Genomic DNA, 11,409 nt, shown 5'->3' with positions numbered 1-11,409 from the left:
ATAATATTAATCTGATTGGGCTAGTGAAATAAGACAGTCACTAACCTTACGGTTAGTGTGCTTCCATGCGCTGCTCTGGTTTCGCCAGAAACGGCTTAGTCATGCTGGCCACATGACCCAGAGAAACTGTCTGCGGACAAACGTTGGCTCCCTCGGCCAGTAAAGTGAGATGAGCGCCACAACCCCAGAGTCATTCGCAACTGGACTTACCTGTCAGGGGTCCTTTACCTTTTTAACCTTACTTAAGCATTGGGGTGGAAGGATAGCAAAGAAAAACTGCAGTAGATTAATTTCTCTTGTTGGCAGTACAAACATTGTGGAATAGAAACGATTTTACTGAAGAGGGAGGGTGAAAACATGCACATAGAACTTGCTCTGTGTGTCAGTCACAGTTGGAAGAAAGGCAGGAAAGGGCTGCAGCTTAGTGGCTGAGGATGTGTTTTGCATGAAAAACGGGCTCTAGTTTCAACCCTTGCCATCTACAGGTATGGCTGGGAAAGACCTTTGTCTGAAATACTGGAGGGTCATGACACCAGAGTCCAGCAGTGACTTGAGTTGGGGTCTATAGCGTTGCCAGCTAAGGAACCAAACCAGGTTCCTGACTCTGAGCATAATGCTGGTGAAAATTGAGCCCAAGGCTGGCAGTACCACCTGGCCCAGATATCACAGCACAAGGGTCTATAGGACTCGACCCAGAACCTTCATGCTACCCTAATGCTAGCTGGTTGCCATAAATTGTTTCTTTGGCACACTTAACTTTCTTTGCATTGTGCCCATTGCGTTTTTCCAAGTGCAGGTGTGAACTGGCCTAGTGTTGAGTGACTCCTTAGAAGTCCTAAGCAGTTAGGGATTTCTCAATGTATAGAAGCAAAGGAGGAGCAAGAAGTAATTGTCTGTTTTAGCCAGCCAACATTTGGAAGCAGTTTTGAACAGGTTTACTTACTACCTTGCTTTTAGAGACATTGGTGGTAATGCGAGTTTTCCCTCCCATTTGCGTAGTGATGGAGGGGAGGGAACAATTATAGTAGAGACCGTCGCGGAGATGAAAGTTTAAGCTTCTCCTTAGCCTTTTGTCACAGCATTTATATTGGTGGGTTCCTCCGCTACAGCCTTTTCCATTTTTATAAAGTGCGCCTTAAATGTAAAATATGTTTAGTGTCATGTTTAGTTTGGCAAAAGAGGGAGGGAGTTGACTATGAATAAATGGAAGTACAGTGTTACCTCGGGTTACAGACTCCGCTAACCCAGAAGTATTACCTCGGGTTAAGAACTATAACTCAGGATGAGAACAGAAATTGCACGGTTAAGAACAGTTTCAGGTTAAGAACAGAACAAATTAAGTTCTTAACCAGAGGTACCACTGTATGCAGTGCAAGGGCCTGTGAAAGTCATGTCTGTGGAATGGTTTTTTCACTGAAGTGTGTTTCTCCCCAGCTCTGTATTCTTTCAGACACCAGGTAAAAACTCACCTTTTTGCCAGGCTTTTAGTGGCTGATGGCTTAAGTCGTTTTATGGGGTTGTTAATTATGCTATTTATTATTAAAAAAAAAATGTTTATTATGTATTGCCCTTTTTTTGGTAAGCCACCCTGTCACCTTTTTTGGTGAATGGTTTATAGAAATGTCTTAAAATACATAAATGGATTTGTAAAGACAATATCTCTCAACAGAACATTTTACTCACAATAATAATAAAATAAATGGTCTTGTCTTATAATATTGCTGCTGTTTTCCTAAGAGACAATTAGCCTTTGAATAGGGTTGCCATACCTTGAAGAGCAAAAAAGAGGACAGCCTGAGCCACTGCCAACCTGAGCCAGGGAAAGAGCAGCCCAGGCTGAGAAACCGGGACGTTTCCTTTAAAATGTAAAAATCCACCCAGATGGTCATGTCTGGGATTTCCCGGACGTATGGCAACCCTACCTTTGAATGAAGGCAACTGGCCAGAGCAAAACCCAATTCATAGCCAGTGACAGACATCTGATCCTGATTTCTGTTTGCAAACCTAAAACCTGAAGATGTTGTAGATTTGTTGGGTCTGATCTGGTGCTGATTTTTTGTTCTTTTCAACCACACTGAAAGCTGAGTATTCTGAGATCACAATGTCCATATATGTGTCTTGTATCGATCAGTTTGTTTTCCCCTCCCAAAATTTAGTTTCTGCACTGGCTGTTTTAATTTACTTATTTGGAATTAGATTATTTTACTGCAGAAGATTTATACCCTGCGTTTGGATTTAAGAATCATGAAACCAGCTTCCAGTTTCTTGCAAACGTGTGTGTGTGGGAACAAGACTTGAATGAGTTGCTCTGCCTGTCAGTGACTCTGGCTCCACCTACTGCAGCGGTTCTCAACCTGTGGGTCCCCAGATGTTGTTGGACTACAACTCCCATCATCCCTGAGCTCTGGCCTTGCTAGCTAGGGGTGATGGGAGTTGTAGTTCAACAACATCTGGGGACCCACAGGTTGAGAAAGGCTGGCCTACTGCCTGCGAGTCCCATTGGGGACCCGCCATTACTGCACACAAACATGCCCCAAGCCCATACAGCCCAGCAGCCATTGGCTGATGGACGGGGGCGGAGTGTGCTTCCCTTTATCTACGCAGTCCTGGGACAACGGGCAGTTGGCGGGGAGGGAGAAACTGCTCCATCTCTGGCCGATGGATGGAGCAGGTTGGTTTCCCTTTTGCTGTGATGTTCTTCCTGGGAGGCAGTGGGATGCAACCTCCACAGTGCAACCGAAGCATGAATCAAGTTATTTCCACGTTTTCCGCTTGTCTGACAAAATGTGGATATCCTTTAATTCTTCATGTTGACGGGCCTTCAGTTGCATAAAGGAATTGATTAACAAAGCTGTAGGATGCGAGAGGGAACGAAGGAAGGAGAGGGGGAATGGATACAAATGTAAGCGTTTCCTCCTCTGGCTTTGCGAGGAGGTAAAAGACAAATGAAGTGCCCGGAGTTAATCATAAAAAAAAGCCTCAGTAGCTTGCCATTTGTTTTCATATCATCTCGTTAATGCCTGACAATGCTAATAGTCAAATTCCTAGGATACCTATGTCATCTCTGCACATACCAAGTAAATTACTTCTTAGCAGGGCTGTAGCAGTACATGGCACTGATGGGAACATTTGTTATAAATGACTGAGTGATGAGCAAAAGATCTCAAATTACTTCTCACTGGGCTGCTCGCACATGGACGCGTTGAGTACTAGTGTTGGGTGTGAAAACGGCCCCCTCCATTTTGCAGAGCCATTTGTCTGACAAACCTGTGGGGGGCATTTTCAGAGATTTTGCTGGAAAGGACAGGGGTGAAGGTGGGGAGATAAATGCATTTAGCCTTGCGTTTTTCAGGAGACCGGCTTACCGTGATCGATACTGCACATGGAAGCAGAGGGTTACAATCCTGTTGGCGCTGGGAGGCAGGGAGGAGCTTTGCCATTGCTCCAGGTGGCTGGAGAAGTTCAGAGTCGTAGAATTTGCAGAGTTTGAAGGGACTGCGAGGGGCATCTTCTCCCAACCCCCTGCCCTGCGGACTCCTTTGCCCAATGTGGGGCTCAAAGCCATGACCCTGAGACGAAGAGTCACTGAACCACTTAAGCCACAGCAATACAGCAACATTGAGAGTAGCCCACGTGATGGCACAGTGTCATTCTCAGTGGACCAGGCTCAGTAAGGGACACCTGCCAGCAGACTACAGGGTAAGGAAGGAGGTGCTGCCAGGGTGAGAATTCCAGGTGTCAGCATGCAGGGAACAGTGGCCTTCCCTTTTAATATTACCAAGCTGCTGCTATAGGGCAGGTTGCGTTTGTGAATGTGCCATCCAAGCCAGTTTTCAAGAACGTTCTGAGTTAATTACAGGCTACTCTCGGCATTTATAGTAGACTGACAGGGCCTTTAGAGTAGAGTTCTCTCTCTCTCCTCTCTCTGTGTATGTATGCGTGGAGCACAATATATTAAAGTCTACATCTGTTTAGTTTCCTTAGCATCCAGTTTCTTATTTCCCCTATGCCATTTTGACAACTCAACGTGATGAAGTGGTAAAGAACACCAACATATATACATACACACTACAATGAAACAGAAAAGAATGGAAAATAGAAACACTGAGAGAGTTACTCACAAAGCCAGGGATTGTGTGCAAGGGGGGTGGGAATCTCAGCTCTCTCAGCTGGTTACGAATCTTCCATAAGAGCTGGTCACAAAAGGAGTTTTAACATTCTGTCCCTGTTCCCAGGGAACTCTGGGAAGAGTACGGAGTAGGGGGTCTCCTAACAACTCTCAGCACCCTTAACAAACTACAGTTCCCAGGATTCGTTGGGGGGGGGGGAATCCATTGCTGCTTAAAATGGTAATCATCTTGCAGATATATCTCTACTGTGCTGTTGCTTGTCTTTTTCCATTTCATCTTCTATCGTTCTTCTCCTTTGATTCACAGTCTAAAAGACACAACAAGAAAAGAAAAAAAAGAAAGGGGGAGAGCAAACAAACTCCAGCACAATTTCTTAAAGTTACAGTCCTTTTAACAACCAGCTAGGATGGAGCAATTCTTCTAGGTGATGGATGAGGGAGAAGGAAAGTCAAGGCAGCTGGTCTCTCAACAGAATTTGTCCTGTTATGGCAACAAATTTATCAAAGTATTATAATTTTGTGGGTGAGCTGCCCTTTGCTGTATTGTTTAGTGTAAGCAAATTATGTCAAAAATGAAGTTAGGTTTTTCCTATTATTCACATTTTCTCTCTCAGTCCTCAAGACTTGAAAAGACTTGAAAGACTTGAAAATACATGTGTGTGAGGGTAGATGGGTGGTGGTGCATTTCGTTTTTAATTCCATTGCATTATTTATTTAAAATATCCATTACTTTCCTTTCCATTTAAAAAAGATGTCCAAGGTGACTGGCAACTTTTTCACAACCAACAAAATCTAAATATACCTGTAGTAGCACTCATAAAAACATTCGGGAAAGATAAGAATGCAGATAAGAGATGGGTCACAGCAGATGAAAAGTCAAAGGTTTACATGCAGTGAATCTGTTACCTGTAGGCTCATCATAGAATTTAGACAGGTATGCTACCTACTATGTAATTAGAGAAGCTGCTAATTCTCCTAGCTTCTGTGCAGTATTTGTGTTAAATCACCAAGACTATGAGAGATGGGGATTGGGTCAGATCACTCTTAAACTTTGCCCAAGACATGTATAACTGTGTTTCACATCAATCTTTACTTACATTCACCTTCAAACTGTCTTTATTCCCTAGCATGGCTCATTCCCAATGCTCTTGCGTTTATTAAATTCACTTGGCTCCAGCCAGTGGCACAAAGCACTCAAGATTTTGCAACTCTAATAGTTTGAATGGAAGTATATACTGAATTGCCACACCCCTGCCCTCCACAGCTTTCCTTGGCCTTCTCTTTCAACGTACCCACTTTTATTCCCAGAGCTTTGTAATCCTGAATATATTGGTTTATACTACATTTAACCAAGTTGAGCTCTTTCTGTGGAGATTTGTGACACTGTGTTTGCTCAAGAAGCATAGTAGAAATATTGGCAAAATGTGTCATTTTAACCACTACAACTCGGGTGCATCTTTTGATTTGCTGCAATCATTAAGGGGTCAGTGTTAACTTTGAACAGATCTTTGAACATCCCTGGATAATTTTCCTCTGATGTATTTGATGTTTTTAACCTTCCATTTAATTTGTTCACTTGCCGTATTTCATCTTTGTTATTCAACTCCATGTTAATTCCTAAAAGCTCTGATTTAGTTTGATTGAGCTTATGCCCTGACACACTTCCAAATTCTCCTAGTATGTCCATTAATCTTATCAGAGATGAACTAAGGTTTCCTTAAAAAGAAATTCGCATCATCTGCATGTGATGTGACCTTGTAATCATTCTTTGAACACCAAGTACTCTCTCTTTGGCTCTTATAGATTCTGACACATATATGCATGCAATCATCCATTGTAGGTGGGCAGATGTTCTGAATTTTAACTTAGAACACCTGATTCAGGCCCAGCCCACCCATGAGGGAAGGTGAGGCAATGGCCTCAGGCAGCAGGACCCACAGAGGCAGCAGATCCAGCCTCCAAGGAATGCATTACCTGCTGTTGTTGCGGCGGCTGCAGTGGCAGATGCCCCATGTTCCTTGGAGGCTGGATCCGCTGCCTCTTTGGCAGCTCTCTCCATGCTGCTTCTGCAGTGGCCTCTTGGCGAATAGAAGGTGCTGCTGGTCTCTTCCCACACTTGTTCCCGATCTAGATCTTTATTCCCCGCTCATTCCCAATGTAGATCTTCACTCACCCCTTCTTCCCTGGCCAGGGATTCACCTCAGGTGGCAAAATGTCTTTGGCTGGCCCTGACCTGACTTTTGATAGACAAGCAATTCTCTGCTCATCTGCCCACATAATTTACTGCCAGAGAGAACCCCTTTGCAGGTTCTCGATTACCCCTATTCTCCATGGAACCATGATTTGGCTCGTGAAATTTAGAAGGGGGTCGTTTAAATCAAAGCTCTGCTAAGTAGGAAGGAAAGGCACCCTTGGATTGTCAGTCTTTACTGAACGATACGTGAAATGCTGTACACTGTTGTCAGGCCGAGCTATTCCGAAACAATTGTCTCGGGTGGCAGGCACAGGGGAGTGGCGAATTGGTGCCCTCCGGACTCCCTACTCACTTGCCTCACCTCCTGCCGGTCGTGCTGCTGCTATTACCCTAAAACCTGAGAGCCTTCCTTCTCCTTGCCTCTCTTTGAGAAAGCATTTTGGTTGAGATGGACAGGAGAGTGTAGTTGAAAGCACTAAGCTAAGCCATGGTTTGGCTTAGTTCGGCTTAGTGTGTTGTGGTTTGCCTTCTCCCGACAAACCATGAGCCATGGAATAAAACTTTCTTGCTGCTTGAAGTTTTTCTCAAGTGAGACAAACCATGAACCCAGGTTTGCATGGCGCACTAAGCCAAACCATGGCTTAGCTCACAGAAGGACAGTGGTAACAAGTGCGGACGAGGAGCAAAGTGGCCGCTATCTCCTCTCCGGCATCCCATAGACTTGCACTAAGGCAGGCATCCCCAAACTTTGCCCTCCAGATGTTTTGGGATTACAGTTCCCATCATCCCTGACCACTGGTCCTGTTAGCTAGGGATGATGGGAGTTGAAGTCCAAAAACATCTGGAGGGCCGAGTTTGAGGATGCCTGTGCTAAGCCATGCTTTTGCTTGGCAGAGACATGGGGATCCTCTGGCCTGTTGTCCTTATTAGGCCCAGCAGGTGTCTTACTGTGGCCTGTTAGGATGTTTCCTCAAACCATGCCCACCTGTCTCACTTCAGATTTTGCATATGATGTTGGCCTATGAAGATGCAGCTGTGGAAGAAAAGTCGGGAGCTTAAACAGGCTTTCTGTCAGTGCCGATTAGCTGTCATTGAACCCCTTTGAAGTTCATAGAATCATGGAACCATAGATTTGTAGAATTGGAAGGGACATCAAGAGTCATCCAGTCGAGCCCCCTGCAATGCAGGAAAATCTCAACCAAAATAGTCCGTTTGTGTGCTGTCACCTGATATCATAGTTTTATGAGGTCATTGGCGGGTGGGTGTACCACTCACCTGTAAAAATGGCCTGTGGAGGGATGGGTTGGTTCTACTTCTGGCCGCCAGGCTGAAAAACGTCTCCCACCCCTGGCTTAGCATAACGTTTGTAACAGGTCAATGTGCATATATAGGATGAAGCAGTGTGAATTACTGAAATGAAGCCTTGTTTGTTCATCTTCCAGGAGGTTTTAGTTTGTGGACACCTTTTGAGCACAGAGTACCCCACGGCGAAGGGCAGGATCCATCCAGTTTCTTTCCACTCATGGATCTAAAAAACCGAGGCTTTAATTCAGACCTCAAAAGGGTGATTCAGTTCCACGTTGCCAGCAAAGGCAAATGACCTCATGGCATGAATAAGCGAGGAAAGATTAGCTGGGCAGAGAAGTAAGCTGCTACTGTATGCAAATGGCCACAGAATAATTTACCAAAGGACAGATTAGGAGGAAGCTAGGAGCGGGTGGGAGCAACAAGCAAATTATTTGTACATTAAAAAAATAAAATAAAATAATGCAGCACTTTCAATTAATCCCTGTTGTTCATTTGAGATGCAGGGTTCTCTCTCTATTCTCCCCCCCCCCCTTCTCTTTGTTTGCTTCTATCTGTGCCCTTTTCATTTGCAAGCAGGAGGGAGGAAGGGTTTAGCAAAGTAAAGAGTTAATGAAATGCTCAATGGGGGATTATAAAAGAACCAAGCACTCACAGACAATTAAGGGAAGAGAACTGAATATGCCAGGAGGGAGTGTGGCTGGGTAATGGGTGGCTTCATTTCATTCCCTTCCCAATAATGTCGTGAAAGGCTCTCCTATAAGGGGCCAGTGCCACCAGAAGCTGTGTTTTCCTGTGCATTTATATTTATTCATCCAATTTTCAGCCCGCTCACTCCCCAGTCCCAGAGGCTTAGGGTGGGCAATTGCGATGTTAAAACACATAAAACTGCTTTCTTTCTTTTTTGCACATATAAAAAGTAGGTTCTTGTGCAAGCTCTCCCTCGTTTGCAAAAGCCAACCAAAAAAGAGGATTAATGTCGTTGCTCCTGAAAGATGTTGAGACTTCTCTTAATGTCAGTGGGATTGCGCAACCCCAGTGCATGGCATAGTTCCGTGTTAAGGAGCACGTGGTTTGCCCACATTAGATTTCAGACCTCCCCATCAAAGTATCAGGTAAAAGGTGGTGGGGAACAGCTCTGCCTGAAATCCTGGGCACCCCTGCCAATCAGAGCAGACAATTCAGGGCAAAATGGACCAATGGCCTGTCTTGATATATGGCAGCATCTTATGTTTTAACAGCTTCTGGCCCACAGTGGGGGGGGGGGGACACAATTCTCTCCTGGCAACGTGAGCAAGAGGGTGCTTTCATACTCCTTGGTGGGCACCAGGTTAGCCACCGTAAGAACTAGATTGCCCTTTTTGTGATATAGCAGGGCTCTTTTTAAGTTTATGTTTCCCAGAGTTGGAGGGCAACAGGTTGAGAAAGGCTGGGCTAGAGAAGGGTTTCCCAAACTTGGACCTCCAGCTGTTTCTGGACTACAACTCCTGTCATCCCTAGCTAGCAGGACCAGTGGTCAGGGATGATGGGAACTGTAGTCAAAAAAAAACAGCTGGAGATCCAAGTTTGGTGAACCCTGCCCAAATTGTGGCCCCTTCTCTTGGAGCAAGCTCCTTCCAGGACAACCATTCCTTTCATCAAGTAAAGAGAGTACACCCCAGCGCTCCCGCAACCTTCTCCAAGGTCAGCTGCATTGGTGTGCTGGATGTCTTAGTGGCACCCACTAAATGGGTCGTGATGAGTTATGCAGAATGTTGGTGCAGAGGCAGTAGGGAACTCTTCATATCCTACTAAAATACGTTTTCTAAAATAGGGGAAAAGGGAGGAGGGTAAATATCTTCCTGTTTGTTGACTAATGACACATTCAGCTCATACTCTAGCTGTGAGGTCTGCTACTATTTCTAGAGCAACATTTTTCTGCATGAGTAATACCAGCATCTAACTTTATGCATGCGCGTAATGGGTAACCAGAATGTGGAGATAAAGGGGTGTGCTTATGCCGTGGCCTGAAAAGCCACATAATTCCAAAATAATATGTATATTAATGCGAATGGAGCCAGGAAAGATGCTTTTCTCAGAGAGGCAGATGGCAATGTTGCGCTGATAACCGTGTTTACTCCAAGGTGGTTGGCTTCATAGCCGGGTAAAATGTTGGAGACATAATTTTGTTGTTTTCATTTTTGATTTTTTTAAAAAATATAATCACTTATTGTTAGCCCCTTTGGATTTCCTTTGTGGCTATAAATAAAAAGGTAGGATATAAACATTTTAATTGAAAAGTAAATAAAAGCTGATGGCAATGTGTTCTGAGCAAGACTGGCAAGAGAGACATTATTTCTTCCCATCCACCCTTTTATTCTTCTGGTAGTTGATCTTAGCTGGATTCCTCCTTCATGTTAAACAATGAGCATTCTTCTTAACAAGCCTGTCAGGGCCATGTTTGATGTTTTTACCAGGATAAATCCACTCCTCTTTGTTTAATTTCTCAGTCACTCTTGGTGCCTGTGGTCTCTACAAAAATGGATCTGCAGTGCTGTTAATCACTCCTGGGGTATGAACGCCGCATTGCTGAGTTTTATCACTAGGAACAGGATCAAACCACAACACCTTTTAACCGTCCACAGATGAAACAACCCTGATGCATCTCCCATCTTACACAAGATCCAGAGTAGTGGTTTCATTGAAAGAGCATCTTTTGCCAATAAGACAAGCCACTGTAGAAATTAAAAATGGGCTTGTCTCTTTGACAGCAAGGATAACAGCTGCAGAGAGAGAAAACACCCCTTGGTGTTTCTGGCTGCAGAGGTGGCTCTCTTTCTTCTGAACAGTGTTGCGGGTTTCCCAGAAAATTTTGAAAATAAAAAAATTATTGGGGGGAGGGGAGGGAAAATTTTGTGTCTTGTGGAAAGTTTTATGCCATCCATCACTGCTTCTGGCTTTATCACTTTCTTTGGCCCTGACCACTATTACTACAGTGGTACCTCAGGTTACATACGCTTCAGGTTACATATGCTTCAGGTTACAGACTCCGCTAACCCAGAAATAGTGCTTCAGGTTAAGAACTTTGCTTCAGGGTGAGATCAGAAATCGTGCTCCTGCGGCGCGGCGGCAGCAGGAGGCCCCATTAGCTAAAGTGGTGCTTCAGGTTAAGAACAGTTTCAGGTTAGGAACGGACCTCTGGAACGAATTAAGTACTTAACCCGAGGTACCACTGTAATCCCTTATTTCACATTGTTGCAAAGTATTTCACTTGTCCTGCTTGAGAAGCAGATTATCAGCAGTCCTGTGGGAAATGGACATAGATATAGTAGCTTGTTCCAGAGATGGTATGGTTAAACTGGGCCCCAGCACTTTCACCCCTAGATCACAGGACAGGTCAGGACAAAGGTGATCCAAGAACTTTGCCCAACTTTTATGTGTAGCCATTCAGTTCTGTTTGTCTACTTCCACTCTAGCAGAAGCACCATGCTGCCATTAAGTAAACAAGTCCCAGGGCATTTGCAACTATCAGCAATGAGTCAGGAGTCAGTCTGCTGCAGTGTTTGACCAGATGACCAGTGCTGTGCCCCATACAGAAATTTCCACCTGGAAATGTGACATCACGGGTCACTGTAATGACTGCCTCACTATGTTACCGTGATAGTTGCAAGTCCCATATGATAAACTTACACAAGGGGCTGCCACATCACAGTGAGTCATTTGTGATTTGGAGTCATCCTTGCAGTACACTGAAAAAATGTGTTGTTTTGCCCTGGACAATGTCCAATATAGTTCAATTGTT

The 11,409-nt window shown here is 44.5% G+C and overlaps 1 protein-coding gene across 4 annotated transcripts in view; it reads left to right on the top strand.

The window, feature by feature from the left end:
• Positions 1 to 11,409, top strand: part of HIPK2 (homeodomain interacting protein kinase 2) — a 174,194-nt gene that overhangs the window by 17,515 nt on the left and 145,270 nt on the right. The gene's annotated exons all lie outside the window — the stretch shown is intronic.

This window comes from Podarcis cretensis (genome assembly GCF_951804945.1).
Source record: "Podarcis cretensis genome assembly, chromosome: 10".
NCBI lineage: Eukaryota > Metazoa > Chordata > Lepidosauria > Squamata > Lacertidae > Podarcis > Podarcis cretensis.
Note: the sequence above shows the minus strand (reverse complement) of the source record. Positions and strands in the feature narration are given on the sequence as shown.